This window comes from Heloderma suspectum, chromosome 6 (assembly GCF_057233095.1).
Source record: "Heloderma suspectum isolate Gila_16-S chromosome 6, 16-S_ref, whole genome shotgun sequence".
Lineage (NCBI taxonomy): Eukaryota > Metazoa > Chordata > Lepidosauria > Squamata > Helodermatidae > Heloderma > Heloderma suspectum.
In genome coordinates, this window is record NC_139463.1 from 72209936 (window position 1) to 72229102 (window position 19167).

At 42.3% G+C, this 19167-nt stretch overlaps 1 protein-coding gene across 11 annotated transcripts in view; it reads left to right on the forward strand.

The window, feature by feature from the left end:
• HOXB3 (homeobox B3) overlaps positions 1 to 19167 on the forward strand; it is a 55350-nt gene that overhangs the window by 11192 nt on the left and 24991 nt on the right. For 6 of the 11 annotated variants that reach the window (XR_014783842.1, XM_084804838.1, XM_084804830.1 and 3 more), the window contains exon 2: positions 2 to 10856. The gene's annotated coding sequence lies outside the window, so the exon portion shown is untranslated. The remainder of the gene's footprint in view (position 1; positions 10857 to 19167) is intronic. The other 5 variants (XM_084804835.1, XM_084804834.1, XM_084804836.1 and 2 more) reach the window with 3 other exon arrangements.

Consider the following 19167-nt stretch of genomic DNA (forward strand, 5'->3'; position numbering starts at 1 on the left):
GCAAACCTCCGCGGACCTTCTGTTGGGAAAAAAAGAATACCGGGAGCCTTGAATCTTTCAAGATACCTTCAAGGAGAGAGAGAGAGAGAGAGAGAGAGAGAGAGAGAGAATAGTATACACACACACGTACACAAAAGTTGAACATTTTTTCTTTTTTTAAAAAATGGAAGAATCTGCTCCAAACATGAACATCACCTTTAAGCGTCTGGAGAAAAATCGTGGGAAGCTAAAAAGGTAAAACGTTTCTAAAGGCTTGGCTTGTTCTTTTGAAATTGTATATTGCTTTGCTTTTAAGAATGGAGGGGGCGGGGACAACTTCAAATGTAAATCATGTCCTGTGAAGCCCGATTCTATGCAGCATGTTTACTGGAAGTTAAAACCCAATTATTTAATGCTCTTACTCCCAAGTAGGTGTTCGTAGAATTGTAGCCTTAGATGGGTTTTCGTCGAGGCAGTGTTGTTATCTTCACTTCACCAGAGTTATAGAGGCGGGGAAAGAAAGAAAGATTGCTAAGATTGCTAATAAGAGAAGGGTGTTTTAAAGCAATCAGAATTTAGTTTGTTATTTTAAATGTGGTTTGTATAGCTGAGTTGTCTAAGCAAGATTTCTGTTATCGTAAGATAATGTGGATGGGCTGGAATAAAGGATGGGGTGCTGGAATTAAATGGGTGGTTGTTCTAAAAGGACGTTCCTGTCTTTATTTCTGCATGAGTTCGAAAAAGCGGGACGTCCCCACACTGTTGTTCTAGAACTCCTTATCCCAGGGAATAATATGAAGTCAGTGTGATGAATGTGATAACTGCAGATTTAAAAAAGAGGTGATTAGAGAATTTCTGTTAACATTCGTGTATCTCTTGATGCTGTGTGGATTTCTGAAGGTTCGCCAACAGAGGTGTCCGTGACGGATTATCATCTATTCTATCTATCTATCTATCTATCTATCTATCTATCTAACTATCTATCTGCATTTCAGGGTGAGGAAGGGTTATATTAAACGAAAAGGGAGTTAAAATTTGACCCTGCCGAAGTGCGGAGTGAGTATCGAGTTCATCCAAGGGACACGTTTTCTAAGCGATTAGCCTAGTATTGCAGCTACAGAATGACCCCTCAAAACCCCTTGACCTTTTCAAGACTGGACATTGTGCTTTCTAACATTGCTCACATAGAAACAGGGGCGGGCTAAAGCAAACTCTGCAGGCAACGTGAAAACCTGGGCAAAACATGAAAACCAAACGCCCTCCTAACCCCAAAGTCGACAGCTTTGCGAGCGCGCGCGCGAGCGCGGGTTTGACTGAACTCCTCTTGCATATGTCTCCTCCAGTCTAATTATCTTGTCTGAGGCTTCTTTTGGTATGGCTGTGTCTTTGTTCGTTACCTAGTTTATTAAGAGCGCAATCCAGTGGGAAGTGCTCTTGCGCAACCCCCATTGAAATGAATAGGAGGTGTGTAAGAGGTTGGCCAGTTGATCGATTTAATGTGCAAACATTCTACTTTGGCCTACTCGGATTTCATTTGTAATAGGTACGATTCCTGTGTCACAGAGTACCATGGGTATTATTTTATAATCAGCATTAGTAGCGGCAGTGGTGGTGGCGGTAGTGATGGTAGTAGTAGCAGCCAGCCGCGATGGCGGTGCTGGTCGTGGTCGCGATGATGGCTTGGCCATCCCTTTCCCCTTTTCCTTTTCCCTGGAAGAACAATGGACAGTGTTTGATGTGTGTTGGGTTCAGGTTGACTTTGGGGAATTGCTGCCAAGTTGGTTGACTCACTCAGAGGACACCTAGATGTGCTTGAGAAGAAAGTGGTGGTATGGGGGGGGGGGAGGACACCGTGGCATGAAATATATTCTCCTTCCTGCGTCTTATTTATCTACACCTTCTTCCTCAGATTCTCCCCGACCTTTTATTGGATACCCCCGAATGTCCTACTGCAGTTAGCAACCCCGGCACTGTGATAGGTTCAAAAACTCCAAGGATAAGCAAGCCTAGTTGAAAAAGGCACTGATGGTGGGTTTCTTGATAGACAAGTTTATTGCTTAGCTGGGAAGCATGGGCTGGAGGACAGCATCTTTATCCCGTTAAAATGGCTGCCTTGCCTGTCTTTTGTCTTTCTTTGGTTATTAGGTTTCTTTGTTTCTTTCTTTCTTTGTTTCTTTCTTTTTCTTCTTCTTCTTCTCTCGCTCTCTCTCTCTCTCTTGATGTAAAATTTCAAGACTTTTTTTTAGCAAATCAAAGGTAATGATTTTTTAAAGAGATTATATATATATATATATATATATATATATAATACACTGTGGACCGTTCAGGGCCCTCAAACTTCTTCACAAGGGAAAGGCAGTCTTTTGATGAGCTTTCTCACAGCACTTAGGAACGAACCTGGCTTTCCAAGCAAAGGAAACTCAACGCTAAGGAAGGGCTTTTTCTTAATATATTCTATTATAAATATGTCGATAGGTGTATTTATACGCTTTCCACCTGCATACTGACTCATACAAGGTTGAGTGAGACCCACAACCATTCAGATCAATGCGGGGGTTGATGTGAACCACAAAATAGGCCATAAATTTAATCCTTGAGGAATGATGTGAACATTTCATTGGCATCTCCAAATCAGTTCAGCTGAGTACTGAGTACTGGCATTTAGAAAGATTTAAAGTGAAGGCAGTGGTACTATTAGTTTCAATGCACATGGTCTGCTTAACTGGTTCGTGGATGGTCTGTGTCAGCTGACCAAAAGGGACATCTTTTGTCCCCACCTTTGAAATGTTTGCTTGTACATTTAAAGCATTTTTTAAATATCAGCAGCCAAGGGACACCCCCACACACAGACACACACATGTCTCCACAAGGAAGGTTAGTTTCCAAATTAAGGGGGATCATAACAAAGTTGGGTTTAAAGAGATTTCTGCCTCTGCCACCCACATTTTCTTCTTCTTTTTAATGGTTGAAGGTAAAAGAACAACCATGGATGTTGGACAGCTGAATGCATGAGGAAAGGCATGGAAGGGAAAGATGAACAATAAAAGATAGACCATTGTATATGCACTTGGTATTTTTGTTTTCCTCTCCCTCCCTCTTTCTCTCTCCTGAGGATCACGTTCTTTGTCCAAGCGCAATATACTATACGTTTGCCTTTCATACAAAGAAAGGCACACAGCAGTGGATGTGTGAAAACACCATCTGCAGCTATGTGGGGTGCAAGCACCTGGGCCTGGTCTGTGCCCTGCATCTCTGGGCTCCTCTGGTCAGAGTCATTTGAGGCCTGCCTGGATGAGGCTGTTGAGATAGTGGCCAGGACAAGGCAGTCTGTACATGCTCAAAGACACACTCTTCTTCCTCAATCTACTTATTGGTAGTTCAGCCTTCCCCAACCCAGTGCCCAGCCCAAATGTGTTGGACTATAACTCCCATCATCCATGCTGGCTGGGAATGATGGTTGTTGTAGTCAAATACATCTGGAGGAAACCCGATTGAGGAAGCCTGTGCATTTCTACTTATTATTACTTCTGTGATTAGTGTATGTAATCTCTCTCTCTCTCTCTCTCTCTCTCTCCTCTCCTTGTGTCTATATGGTTGGAAATATTTGCCCCAAACGTACCCCCACAAACCATGCACACACATTCCCCCATCTATGTTTCAGTCCCGCTGGCTTTTCCTTTGCAAACGTCCCTTTCAGCGACAGAGAAAGAGGCGGGGAGGTTTGGCTGGCCGAGGAGCGCAGTTTAGGAGCGTTCTCAGTTTGATCGGTAGCCCCCTGACAGATTTATGATCCCCAATAAAACCGGCGTGTTTAAATTCGTAAATCAATCTGCCTTTCCCACTATATAAACGTTCATTTTATCTTGAGAGAGAAAAACCCTCTCGGTTTCTCGCACCTACCAGGGCAAGGCGAGGCGCTTCCTTTCCTTTGAACTATACTAGACAGAAACATCTTTTTAAATCAAAGTTACTCTTTTTTAAAGAGAGAGCGGGAGAGCGAGGAGGGGGGAGAAGCAGACGGATTTTTGTTTCCTTTGCAACCCAAGGATTATAGACATGTTTTCTTTTTCATTCTTCCTTTTCTCCTGATCTTTTTTCTCTCCAAGGCAGACATATTTTTATAGGTCTGCCTGCCTATCTGTTTGTCTGTCTGTCTGTCTGTCTGTCTATCTATCTATCTATCTATCTATCTATCAAATGCCTTTAAGCAATCCAGGAAGCTTGAAAAACTGAAATCTTATGGGGGGGGGATTTCGTTTCCGCTCGCTGTATTTTTTAATCAGTCAGTTGAGTTCGAAGGGACAAAAAATCCCACCACATTTTCTTACCTCTACTGAACACTTGCAGCGAAGTTTCCCTTTTGTTCTTTGTTATCTCCTTGTTGCATCGGTCCCAAGCAGCTTCTCTGAAAGCAAGTCCCATTGATTGCAATGAAATTTTCTTTCACAGAGCAAAGTATTTAGGATGGGATGAAACGGGAAAATCAATGGGACTTGCTTGGGAATTGTGTTTGATTAAAACCAGTGAAACTTTCTTGGAGGTATGTTTCCAACAAAGGTTTGTGCAACTTGCATCCTGATCGAATAAACACATTTTTATTTTATTTTTTATTTTGCTTAGCAAACTTGTCCTGGTAGATTTTCCTGGAACTTGCTTCCAAATAAGCGAGCATTGAATCGCAACCTTACTTAGAGCCACAGTTTCGGTTATACTTCCATCCCAAAATACAGCGATTATGGTGAAAAAAATTAACTTTGCTGAGAATTCTACATCAGGAATATGATATTTTAAAACCAAAACCAAACAAACACAAATCTTAGTTTCTTTGTTTAAATAAAATAGTCTCTTCAATATAACTGGTTTGATGTAGGTATCTATTCTCAGGGACTGACCCAACCAACCAACCAACCTACCTACCTACCTACCAACCGTCCCTATCCTTTTGTTCCACAGCCCTCAGGAACCTGGAATTACGTTTGTTCATTTCTTATTAATTCCTGTTTAAAATGCTTTTCTCCTGCAGAGAAGTATTGTGAGGTTTACATTTGTCAAAGGCGTTTATAAACAGGAGGGAGAGAAAAAGAACCCAGTGATCAAAGTATTATCAGCGTGTGTATTAGGCATACACACTTTCTTCTTCTTCAGTTCCAAGCGCAACCTCCTTTATCCATCCCACCATGCCATTGTCTGATTTGATTTTACTGTCTATGCAAGCCGCTGCCTCCCAGGCCCTTTATCAGTTCTGTTGTTTGAAGAAGGGTTGCCAGAGTTCCTTTATCACCTGAAAAATAAGAACATGGGGCACTGTTTTCAACAATAATCGTAATCATACACTGAGGCTCACAACTAAACTGTCCTTCCTTTTATTCTCCACTGTTACATATAAGATATAACAGGATTGTTTCGGTATGTTTGCACAAGCACATGTGAGTATGTTTTTCATTGTCTTGTTGCTTACAGATCGCTCCTTACATAGCTTTTTCCGAAGTAAAAGAGGTTCCTCTGTTTAAACATTAGTTTACACGTTTCCATTATGGATCCCAGCACCGTGGCAGCTCATCCCAGACCCTAAATCTGATTCACATTTGCTACTACTGTGAGGGCGACCGCTATTATTATTCCATTTAATAGACTTTGCACTAAATCTAACCAATAGTTTTTCAAATCCCAAAACCTCTTAGCATACTTAGACTACAATCCTATACCCACTTACCTGGGAGTAAGCCCCATTGAATGCAATGGGATATACTTCTGAGTAGACCTGTCTAGGATCGCGGCTGTTACTGTTCGTTCCATAGAAGATTGAGAGAATAGGGGAGAACGTGGTAGACTTGAAGGGTAAGGAGAGGGAAATGGTGGAGGAGAAGAAAGACGTCGAAAATAAAGATCATATAGAAGATAAACAAGAGGAGACATGGAGAGGGAAACTGAGGATCACGTGGGAATAAGACACTATCCAAGAAGCTTTTAGAAAATGTTGGTAATCTCTGTAAGTACTCTGAACTAACAAAAGTCAGCCACCCCGATAGTATTTACAGTGGAGGCTGGTGGCCGCTATGTCAGTGGGGCAGTGAATCCGGTCTGGGTTTCAGTCAGAACTCTAAAGGAGCTATCCAAGGTGCTTAGCCCTATCTCCAAAATGGGTTCAGGACCTTGGATAGGTGTTTTAGAGTTCTGATGGGTTCTGACTGAAACTCACACCGGATTCACTGCCCCACTGACATAGCGGCCACCAGCCTCCAGTGGGTATTTAAGAAAAAACAGGATGTACATTTCCCCTTCTGTTTAAACGTATGGATATATTGCTTTGTAACACGTGTCTTGCTAAGGAAGCACTCATAGTGGCTACATCATGTTACATTCCCCCAAAATATTTGTGTAAGATTAATGTACCTGTGTGTGTGTGTTTATGTGTTACAAGTGTGCGTGTGTTACACGTGTGCGTGTCTGTGTGTATAGACACATGCAGTTCCAACGTTCCAGTGGAAGGTCACAACGGCCCTCTCTGTGGAGAGGAAAGAGAGAAAGAGAACCCCCTACCCCCCTTCCCAAGTCACGTGATTCATTAAATAATTAATGCAGAGGTTGCAGAATAGATATGTATTCGTCAGGAAAATCGCAGACATGGTCTCCTTGTGTCTGACGTGAAATTCAACTGTCCTTTAAAAAAAAACTCTCTCTCTCTCTCATGCACACACACGCACACGCACACTCATAAGCCTATTCCAAGGTAGGGGGGGAAGAGAGAGAGAGGAGTGTGTGAGAGAGAGTATGTGTGTGTGAGAGAGAGAGAGAGAGAGAGAGAGAGAGAGAGCTGCAATAAAACATTTCTCAGGAAGCAAGAAACCACGCCGAGGGCTGGACTTATTGTAAGTAGCGGGAGATCCCGTCTTGCCTCCCAGTCTGTATGTCCATGTAAATTTATTGTTTGTTATTAATGTTATTGTCGTAAAATGTGACAAATAGCCATCTTCATTTCTCCCATTTCTCTTCACCTCGTGGTGGTGTGTATATTTATACCCATCATATATATATATATATATATATATAGTATGCGTGTATGTGTGTGTGTGAATATATATATATATATATATATATATACATACATACATACACACACAGACACTCGAACCTTTTCTCTCCCTCCTTTCTCTCTCTCCCTTGATTTATTACAATAAACATGTCAGCAGCAGCAGCAGCAGCAACAGACCTTTTCCCATTGTATGTGTGTGTGTCTTTGGGAGAGAGAGTTGTGTTGTTTATGGCACCGTCCGAGATAAATCATTTCTCAAACGAAAATGATGTGTGATCTTTCAGAACTCTCTCCCTCGCTCTCTCTCCTTTTCTCTCTCTCCCTCTCTCTCTCTCTCTCTCCCTAGAGTTGATTATTTCAGACGATTTACTGTAATAGATCAAAACTTAATGTGAAAACTGTATAGCTGGGGGTCTTAAATTAAAGCATCTGTGATTACCAATTAAGGAGACATTTGTATAAATTTTGAGCAGTCCAGCAACCGTGAAAACCTAGCACCAAAGTAGTGGCTAAAAATCCGGGAGACCCGGAAATTCTCTTTAAAACGCAGCAGCAGCAAGAAATGTGGGCATCTCTTGCCTAGGTGTCTGGCTCGTGCGCTGAAATTCTTCTGTCTGTGCAAAGATTAGGGGCACAATCCGCCGGGAGATTTTCCTGCCTGTGCTCTTGCGCAGCTCCCATTCATTTCAACGCCGGTTAACTTCCCTATGGATTGTGCCCAACGCAATTTCAGAAACTCCTGTAGAAAATCCAGATTGGCTTATAGAGCCAAAATGACCACCTCTTCATCGAAGGGCAGTAGCGAACTGGCTAAGATGCTAACTTTGCCTCTGTCAGACGTGTACTAAGAATTGCACCTAATACAGATGGTTTGAAGAGACTGGTTTGGGTTGACTGAAAGGAGCTGTGTGTATGTGCCTGTGTGTGTTTTGTTTAAATTCCTCGTTTGAGGCTACAGGAGAACAATAGACGTCACTTTCCAAACCTGTGGTAGATATCCAGTGAAGACAGAACAATAGAACACCCAGCAGGAACTTTGTATTTAGAGGCCTCCCTTGCACCCTTTCCGCCGATCTACAAGTAATCTATTTGCCTGAAACAGGAATGCTTTTTAAATATATACTAAGAATATTGGCGTGTACATTTGGTTCGTTTTTTGCTCTGGAGATGGGGCGATATTATGGATAGTAAAACTCGTGTGGTGGATTGCATTACATGGATGGGTTTCTGTAATCATAGATGTTATGTCTGGGATGGAGATTCTATAGTTTGGCTTAGGAAAGGAGAACTTGGATGGATGTTTGGATGGATGGGTAGGCAAACAGATTTCCTTTGAGAAACATTTGGTAATTTTGTATATCAAAGGACGTTTCCTCGAAGTTCCCAAGGTCTGATTCAGTGTTTAAGCGAAATCAACGGCACTTATAGTTCTGAAGTCGACGGAGGCTACTACAAACTTACCTGGGAAGAAGACCTGCTGAACTGAATAGGACATACTCCCATGAAGATGTGCACAGGATTGCATTGTTAAATATACTTCCTTTTCGTCGGCCTGATTCACTGAGGCTTCCGCTTGAGGATTGTGTGGATGCTTTATTTGATCCTGTTTTTTGTTCAGTTTGCTTTGGGGCAATTTAAAGCTCAGTTGTGAAGGGCGGGAGTGGGGGAGTTGGGAGGAACCAGGGATTGCAAAAGTTGCCAGTAGTACGGATAGTGCAGTCCTTAGAATAACCGGATGGAACAGTCTTTGGCAGCTGATTTAGAATGGGAAGGCGTCGGAGGTTAGAGATGCCCTGTAAAGAAAGAGGCTCCGGGCTCCGGGCGGCTAAGGCTGCCCTCTTTAAAATGCAAAAGGGCACTGGAGTACGAAATGTCCGGCTCAGGCTAAAAAATGGCAGTCCCGGTCAATTACCTTTCTCGGGTTGCCAGTTGAATTGAGAAAGTGACCAGCCCCAAAAACAGATAAACGCTAAGGAGAAAGTCAGACTGGGCGGAATTCTTCAATTACAAATAATATCACAACAGCTTGGAAGACGCAGGAAGCGAACAGAGCTGACAGGCGACTGGAGGGGAAGATGAAAAGGCTCGCACAGGATGCTTAGCTGAAGATCCACCGAGCCGTTGTCTCGTTCATTCGCCAGCAGAGTTTTAACACCGCCCCGAGTGGTGCTATTTTACTCTGTCTGCTAGTGTAAACCTTTATGTAGTGCAATTAGACCGACACGGTGACTTTCATTAAATATGAATGGCGACAAGGAGGATCAAAGAGCCAAGAGCATCCCGCTTTATTTTGCCACTGATCTTTCTTTCTTTCTTTCTTTCTTTCTTTCTTTTCTCTCTCTCTCTCTCTCTCTCTCTCTTTCTCTTTCCTTCCTTCCATGCTTCCTTCCTTTCATGAGATTTTAACCAAGAGATCCTTTCCATCCATCCATCCAAGAAAATGTGATAGGAAGGAAGGAATCTGAGAGGGGAAAGCAAGGGGGAGAAAGGAAGAGGAAAAGGAAAGCAGGAGAAAAAAGGAGAAGAAAGTGGGGGATGAAAGAAAAGGGGGAAGACTGGACCAGGGGAGAGAACAGATATTTACCCTGCAATTCTGTATCCACTTACCTGGAAGTAAGCCCCAATTAAATCAATATTTACTTTTGGGTAGACTTGTGTAGGATCGTGCTGCCAATCTATTTACAAAAGACGCCTAATAAAAGAAAATGTGGAATGCCAGGGATTAATAACCTCTTCTGTTAACTTCTTGCTCTTTATGGATTCCGTAGGGGGAGAGCAGTCCGAGTCCCGTCTCCACCTTGCTTCAGATCAAGGGCTCTTGCATTATGTCAAAAGAGCGCCAAAGAGCCGGATTCCACCGATGAACTTTGCGTGAGATCAGAGCCGCGGTCAAAGGATTAGGATATGCTCGGAAGAGCCTGGGTGCTGATCAGAGAGAGAAGGCTGCGGGGAAACAATGCGGGTTAAACCGTGGTGCTCTCTTCCTCCCAGGTCCTTGCGGGAAATGCTTTCTGGATCTGTGAGGAATATCAGCGTTGATTGGAGGGCGGGAGGACCAGAAGAGGGCTTCTTTAGGAGAGGGAAATTGGAAGGACTTTAATACATCCGGATCCCTAAATACATTTGCTTATAAGGAATTCCTTTTAATTTCCAATGAGCTGCATCCGGGCGTAGTCATAGTTGGAGTAAAGCCCATTAAAATCAATGGGTAACTGAAGTCCCCTTGATTTCAATGGGTCTCCTCTCAGTATGACTAAACCTGGATCCAACTCAATGGAATGTACTTCCAGGTGAAGAGGCACAATCCAGTGGCAAGTCCTCTTGAGCTCTCCCGTAGGTCCTGTTAATTTCAGTGGGACTGGCACAGAAGAACACCTTGTTGGATTGTGCCCTGGGTGTTCAAGATGAAATGTTAGGGATGGAAAACCCAAACAGCTGTGTTTGCTATTACTTAATGGGCAGAAAATGTACAGTGTTCAAGATGAAATGTTAGGGATGGAAAACCCAAACAGCTGTGTTTGCTATTACTTAATGGGCAGAAAATGTACAGTGTTCAAGATGAAATGTTAGGGATGGAAAACCCAAACAGCTGTGTTTGCTATTACTTAATGGGCAGAAAATGTACAGTGCCTAGCACAATGTAAGAGAACAATGTAGACAAGAACAGTAGCAATAGCAGTAGTATTTATCGTGGTTCCCAGTGGTCAATCTCCCACTTGGTTTCTTTCTATCTCTTCCTCTCCTTCCTTCCTTTGTATCATTCTTTCCTCTGGATATTATTTTCCTTGTGAATGGACCTCACACCATCTCCATTATTCCGGGCCCCCATAGAAGACCACACCAGGTCAGTATCCCCCTTACCTATATCTTTGTATTTGCTGGTCACCCAACTTCATTAAATCATAACACATTTTCCCATTTGTGTTCATTATCGGTTTATTCATCGATTGGAGTAATATAATAACTTTGTTGCAGAACTATCCCCCCCCCCCAAGGTATAACAGAATGTGTAAAATCGTTACAGTTTCGTTTGTGTTGTGTGCATATTTCTTTATTAACTCGGTAGATCTCCAATACCTTGGAAAATGAGCAATGCTGTTACAGATGATAAACGGAGAAATGAGATAAATAACATTTCAAACACTCTATTGATCACTCTACATGCACACACGTTTCCAAACTCCTTGTTCCTTTCAGAGTTAGTTACAAGGAGTTAGGAAGAAAACCATCCCTCGGATGATAGGAATTGCTTTTTTTCAAAGTGAAAGCTGATCCTGGGGGCTGTGCAAGTGCCATTGAAACGAATGGGACCTTCAGCTGAATGAAGCTTTTTTTTGCAGGACAACTTCCCTATGGATTTTGCTTTGAAATAACCACGTTGGGACTGTGCCAATAGAGGGGAGGATTTGGGGGGATTCAAGAGAAATTATAGTTTGCTTTGTGTGATTTCGGACTCCATATTCCATTTTCATTCTAATTGGTCCTATGGAGGTGAACTTCCTGCTGGATTCTGCCAATCAAAGACTTGGCTTCCCAATTCTAAAACTGTTTTATTTGGAACTAACAGTTTTGTCCAAGTGAGGCTGCAATCCCATACATACCTACTCAGAAGCAAGCCTCATTGAACTCAACGGGGCTTACTTCTGAATAGACCTACATAGGTTTGCACTTAAAGTGTACTTGTGATCTCAGCATTGTGCGCAGTCTCCATCATATTAAAGCAACTGGAGATTCATTCAGAAATCTTTGCTTGCTTGCTTGCTTGCTTGCTTTTTCTTTCTTTCTTGTATGCATTTGTTTCCCTAAATACAGAGGGCTGAATCCAGACTTAGTCATACATAGAGCAGACCCATTGCAAGCAAAGGGTTTAATTAGCCACAACTAATTAAAGTCCCACCGATTTCAGTGGGTCTACTCTAAGTATGACTAAGTCTGAGAAAGTCACACCTGCCTCCCCCCTAATATCACACCTGCCTCCCCCCTAATTCTTTCAACTTTGAAACAACAGGGCAATCACACCTTGTAAACCTGACAACACCAAAATTCAATGGGCTGGATCCAGACATAGTAATACTTAAGAGCGGACCCATTGAAATCAATGGATCAAGTTAGTCATGACTTATTTCAACCATCTATTTGAAGTACGATTAAGTCTGGATCCTGCCCAATTTAAGTAACCACCTTCTCCTCCCAGTCCACTTTTCTCCTATACAGACCAAAGAAACTGATGTTTCCAGAAAGCCAGTGTGGTGCAGTAGTTAGTGTGTGGGCTGATGGCCATGGAGATCCCCACTCAGCCTTGAAGCCCACTGGGTCTGGGTGACCTTGGGCCAGTCAGTTTCTCTCAGCCTAACACAGAACAGAACACAGGGGTGTTCTGAGGATAAAATGGGTGATGGCTTGGGAAACCATGTAAGCCTCCCTGAGCTACTTGAAGAAAGCGTGGTATAAACTATAAGCAGTGGAGGCTGGTGGCTCTGATTTCGGTGGGGCTGTGACAAACCCATTCTGGGTTTTGGTCATAACCAACCAGAACACTAAAGGAGCTATCCGAGGTGCTGAACCTGTTTGGAGGATAGGGTCCAGCACCTTGGATAACTTCTTTAGAGTTCTGGCTGGTTCTGACTGAAACCCAGTCTGGATTTAAAGCCCCCCGAAATCGGAGCCACCAGCCTCCACTGACTATAAGTAAAACAAATAAGCTTCTGCAGAATTCTCAGGTTCGGACTCTGGCGAACTTCCCATTCTTCCCCTATTAATTTCAGTAGGTGACTTCGCCTTAGCTCAATGAGCTCTGTGAAAAAAAAGTTTTAAAAACATTAAGGTCAAGTGTAGGTAATCCAACAACAGCTTGTCTAATTGCCCAACAACCTAAGGGGAATAATAAAAGACATTCTGTAATTCACTGCCTAAATAAGTCTTCCCCAACCTGGTGACGGCAAGATGTGTTGGACTACCCAGCTGGCTGGGGATAATGGGAGTTGTAGTCCAATACTTCTGGAGGGCTTAGGGAAGATAAAGGAAGGATGGCCTAAATCAAGTTTGAGACCTGTGGTGGGGCCATTATGACAGTGGGAACTGCTTTGTTGTTTTAAAGTTTGCAGTCCCCATCCTAAGCAAGACAATAGGAAAGGTTCCTTTGAGGTCCATTTCCAAAGATTCTGGCAGTGTGTGCCACCAATTGATTTATTCCAGGTGATTATTTAAAAGGCTTTTAACATTTTAAGGTGAAAAGTTCTTATTCTAGTACATTTCAGTCTTGGCGGTTTGAATAAAATCAAAAGTACCTGGGTACTGTAAGGTCATCTATTCCAACCTTAAATATTTATTTATTTATTATATACCACCCAGTAGCAGAAGCTCTCTGGGAGGTTCACAGAAAATTAAAACCACAAAGTGCAGCATAAAACAATATAAAATATGAAAGCTTAAAACCACAAAATAACAGTACAACCAGAATAAAACCTAGCAGCAATGCAGAGATCTAAAACACAGATTTAAAACACAAGAGCTTGAGACTCACAATGCAATAGCCCTGTTCCATATCCCTAACAGAGGTGCCCACATAACAGAAGAAGGAAGCCTAGAGCGTGGGGAAAGCAGAGACCAAGTTCTCCAATGCCAAAGGCCCAAGCAGGAACGGGTGGAGGGGAGAGTTCACGCAGGAGGCCTAAAGTTCTCCTACTACGAAACTCTCACGCTATTTGTGTCCACGAGTGAATGTTGTTGATGGCAGATAGAAAAGGGAAGAGCCACACCAGCTCGGGAAAATGCACCAAGGGTGCCATCCTATACTGAATGCTGGGAGTTGTAGGACTTCTTTTCTGTCTGAACATGCATAGGACTGTGGCCTAAGAAAGATACCGTTGTGGAAATGAGTTTCCCTAAAGGCTAAGGAAAACAAACAGAACGAAAAATTAAAATCTAAACTCAAGGGAACAACCTTGGCACTCTGATTTTAGATGCTCCCTCAATACTTCCACTTATTTTTGGAAGTAATAATCCTCACTGACTTCAAGAGGATTTCTTTCCAAGTAACAGCACAATCCTAGATACGTCTGTTCAGAAATAAATGCCAATGAGTTCCGTGGGGTTTGCTCCCAGGTAAGTATGTATATGATTGCAGCCTTCACCTGTTTCCGATTGGGCTGCCAGGTTGATTAGCTTCGAGTGCAGTGGCATTTAGTTCAAGGGGGGATTTCATGTTGATAAAGGACTTTACATCCAAGTAGGGCTACACAATTTAGGGCACAATCCTATGCATGTTTAGACAGAAAGAAGTCCTACAACTTCCAGCTATATTGGCTGAGGAATGCTGACAGTTGTAGAAATTTTTTTTTCTGTTTAAACATGTATAGGATTGCATCCTTAATTACTAAAGTTAGGCTAAGTAGTAGATTTGGCACATGGAACCTAGACACTTCTTGTTGTGAGACCCATTCATTTCAAAGAAGCTTGCTGCCATGAAGTGAATTTCATATTAGCGTAACACAGAACAGCAGTACATCACTATGTAATGATCCTAAATCCATCAGGCATGGCCCAGGAAGAAGTTCTCCTGTGCAAATCCCATTGAAATGAATGAGAAAAAAAGTTGAAAATAAATTCCGTTCCTTTTGTGGGACATATTTCCAAGTAATATGCCTAAGATCAGACATTAACAGTGCGACCCTATACATGTCTACTCAGAATTAAGCTCCACTGAGTTCAATAGGACCTACACTCAGGTAAGTGTATTTAGTACTGCAGCCTTAGTTTACATTTTAGAAGTGCTGAGAGCATGGGAGATAGTGGTAGGCAGGAGAAACAAAATGGCTTTGCTTTATATAATGTTCTCATGATAAATATAATTATTCAATTATAATCATATTTACTGTTATATTTACATGAGGACGAGTTTAGTGTGCTCCAGATCTACATAAGTATTTAGGGGTGCTGTGATATCAGGAAAGAGTGAATGCAGTAGCAAATTCAAGATATGCTGTGCACAATCCAGTGGGAAGATCTCTTCCACAAGCCTCAATGAGATGAATGGCTGGAGTTTGTTCAGGAGACCTTCCCTGTGCATCCCCCCTCTCTCTTACACACACACCATCAGTACTGGGGTGTCTTTTCGAAATAAAACACAGAGAAATTAATGAAACTTACTTTCAGATAATATTTTGAAAATTGGGGAATCGTTGATTAATTTGTTGTTTTAAAACACACACATGCACACACACACACACAAACACACAACTAATTGGATAAAAGGTGCAGAAGTAAATCTTACTTTCCAAAACACTGGAGATAAAAATATCACAGACGTGGAATAGCTTTTTGCAATATGTCCACTTTGAATAAGGTATACTTAAAAAATAAAACAGGGAAGGAAGGAAGGAAGGAGAGGAACCCATTGCTGAGTTGTTTCTTCTTCTTCTTCTTCTTCTTCGAATCAACTAAGCAACTAGAATCAATGTTTTATTCTCATTACCCTGTGGGTTGTTTTGTTTAGTTTAAGAATAGCAAATAATACTAGCAGAATGTTAAGGTCTGACTAGTATTATCAGATTTAGATACTTGCTAAAGCTGAAATCCTAAGCATACTGTACTAGGAAGAAAAGCCCATGGAACAAGATGAGACTTACTTCTGAGTAAACCTTTCTAGGACCAGGCTGCTATATCATGCAAATCTAGGTATGTAAGGCGTGTGTGTGTTCTTAAGCATAGAAACTGGCCTTTAGCAAAGAAGAATTTTCTTTCGTGTTTTATTTAAGAGAAATTCGTTTTCTCAAAACAAAAACAAAAACCAGACCTCTTCTATTAGCGTCTCATTTCTTGACATCAGAGGCAACAACTCAAGAAGATTTTTTTTTCTTTTAAACAACGGATCAGCCACTCAGTAATCAAAAGGACTCAACCCGTATTAACACAGGATGGGTTCCAAATATGGACGCAATGTGGGGGTCGTTTTTATTGGAAAATCGAAGGCTCAAGCAACCTAGTCTTACCCTCACCCACCCCAAAAGGGTGGTTCTTTGTTAAAAGGCCGGTGTCCGTCAGCTCTTGATTTCCAGACAGGGTCCAGCGCCAGCTGCAGGCAGCTGTAGATAGCGTGGGTTGAGGGTGGGGGGGAGAGAGAGGTCGGCAGCCAGATTCCACGTGAATTTATTCCTTTGTTTCTGTCTCGCTACCACCCAAAGGCTACAATTCTAAACCACTTCCATGTAAAACCAATAATTCCAAGTAAACCTGGTTCAGATTCGATTCGGGGCGGGGCGGGGCGCTGCGGGGCGGGGCGGGGGCTGCAAGAAAGGAAGAACTTTAAGATAATTGGATAAAATACATGTAGAATAAAGAGAATATAAACAAGGGCTGACGGAAAAGACTAAAAGGGGGAACACAGATAAGGATTTGGGGGAGGGTGGAGCTGAGTTAGTGGTTACAAAGAGATGTATCTTGGTGCACCCCTGAAAAGTGGGTGGCAGGGAACCCCCTAGAATAAGAACGGGAAGATATTAAGGGAAATATAATGGATGGATGGATGGGTGGATGGATGGATGGATGAAATTAAAGCAGGGAGAAAGACACTATACTTTTCGCAAGGTATAAAGGCAGAGAAAAGGATGGATGGATGTATACAGATTTTGTTCAAGACCGCGTTAAAATGTCATGCAAGGTCGTTTCCATTCGCAATTACCTTTTCTCAATGCCTTACCTTTCCGTGTTTAAACATAAACCCAAAGTTCTGTTATTTAAACATGGCAGAAGTAACAACATTTTATTTGACTGTCTCTAGATTTTATTTTGTTTTTACAAAAAAAAGATAGCTGGATTAGTCTTTGCTTTTCTTTGATACAATTTTTTTTTTTTACGCGTGAGAGGCTGTTTTAAAAAAAGAAAGAGAAGAAAGAAAAGACATATGGAATCAATTTCGTATCCTGACGTTGAGAACCAGCCAATTCCTGTTGGCCTCTTAAAACCAGAATCCATTTGGTCCCCCTCTATCTGCCACCTCTTGTCAGTCAGTAGGATCCCCTTCTTGCAACATTTTAAAGTCTTTATAAAGGGAAACAGTCTTGCCTAGAACGATTGAGATTTCCCCCTCCTTTTCGGGGGCGGGGGGGGTCCCTTTAAAAAGTCCTCGGTATCCTCGACTTGATACAGACAGAAATTCTGCTTTCCCCTTTGTCCCGGAAATTACTGTATTTTTCCTTCAGTCAAGTTGGAATCAAAGCGCGCCGCCCCCCCATCAAAAAATCAAATCATCCTTGCAGTGGAAACCCAAACCCCCAAAGCCACAAGACAGACCTTAGCAGCAAAATCTACCGAGCTACAGTCTTTCACTCTCCTAAATTCGCTCGCTTCGAGTTCTTCTGAAGCTCTCGCGCCGTCTTCGCTCCTTCTGCTGAGGTCCGTTCGTTGAGAATTAGTACAGGTAAGCGGGTTTAATAAAAAATACTTTTAAAAAAACAACAACCCCAGCCCCAACCCCAAACCACTATACAACTTCATCTGATCCTAGCATAGGAATTCCAGGGCCGTTGAGATTTAATTAATAGCCATGACACAGCTTGGAAAGACGTCTATTGGTCGGCCTGAATTCTAGCTTTTAAGCACAGCCTTTCTCTTTCTCCCCCCGCAACACCCGCCCCCCACCCCCAGAAAAAAAAAACCCAGTCCTAATCCTGTAGCCTGATTAGAAGAAGCAGGAACTGGTGATTTATTAAACAAGTAATATTAATGATCTCCTGATAATGGTTGAATAGGGGGCGTCCAATACAAATGCAATACTGGGGAGGCAGGTTGCTTCTTCGAAAGTGGATGTTTGGACCAAAGATCTCTTCCCCCAGCCCACTCCGCCCCTCCCGGACCACATTTGTTAAAGGTTTAACGCCTCTGGGCTGTTTGAAAGGGAAAACTACAAACGCTTCTTTAAGGAACGGGGGAAGCCGGGTGTTAAACAGAGGGATGTGATTTATGGTGTTGAGAAAGTTGTGTTTATTTGAGGTGGCTGCTGTCACGACCAGTCTTTTCCTAGAAGACCAAATCTGTATCCCTTCCTTCTCCCCATCCCCACCCCCACATACACTGCTCTCTTTTATGTTTGCGCGTTGTGGTTAACAAACAGCTTACCGGAGTCTGAAGTCAACAGTCCTGGTCTCTACAAAACAAGAAAAGTAAGGGGAAGTTGGCAGCGATACCCTGTAAAGCACCTATTTAGACTTTCAGATACTGAGACACCTTACCAGCTAGTTTGCTCCCGCCCCCATAAAGTAGTGCACATTCATTTTGAGCCCATGGAAGATTTGGGATTACAATCCTATACGTGCTGACTTGGCCCCCAAGGTCCACTGAATACACAGCTGGTTGGATCCAGATGTAGTCATGCTTAGAGTAGAACTCAACGGGACCAGTAAGTTGTGACTAATTTAAGTTACATTGATTTCATGACTAAATCTGGATCTAACACAGTGACAACACAATCCAACGTAGGTCTACTGAGAAGCATGTCCCATGGAATTCAATGGGACATACTCCCAGGTCCCAGGTTGCAACCTGTTTCAGAAGAACAAGGCATGGAATCCGACTGCCAGGCTGTTATTCTGCATGCATGCTTATACAGGAATCAGTCCAATTGAACCAAGTGCACTTACTTCCAAATAAACGTGAAAAGAGTTGGACTGTTAGATTCTTTCTAGAGTTCCATCATGAAGGATGTACTCAGTCCACATTCTATAGATGTCAGCCGGCAAATCTCCTTTGCAGTTGGAAAGGGTTCCTTCCTCTCTTCTTTCCTTGTTCCTTAAAATTGTTCCTGACATAAGAGTTCTTCTGTGTTAAGAAGCAAGGGCTTCTTTCTTTCTTTCTTTCTTTCTTTCTGCATAATCGCTGGGTCTTTGGGAACCAGAGGTTGCAGTCAAAATTATGTGCCAACCCGCTCCAACAACAACAATAAAAACCTGGAATTGTGAAATGGATAAAGATACAGTGACAGTACACATGCATTCTGAACTCAGGATTGTGCTGTTAATAATTCAGATCTTAGGGCCATAGACTTATAAAAGTGCAACTTTTTATTTTATTTTATTTTTAAGTTTTTTAAAAAAAAAATACACAAAACACCACCCCGTGTTTAATATTTCCTGCGGCAAAGTAAAGCCATATTGGAAGTG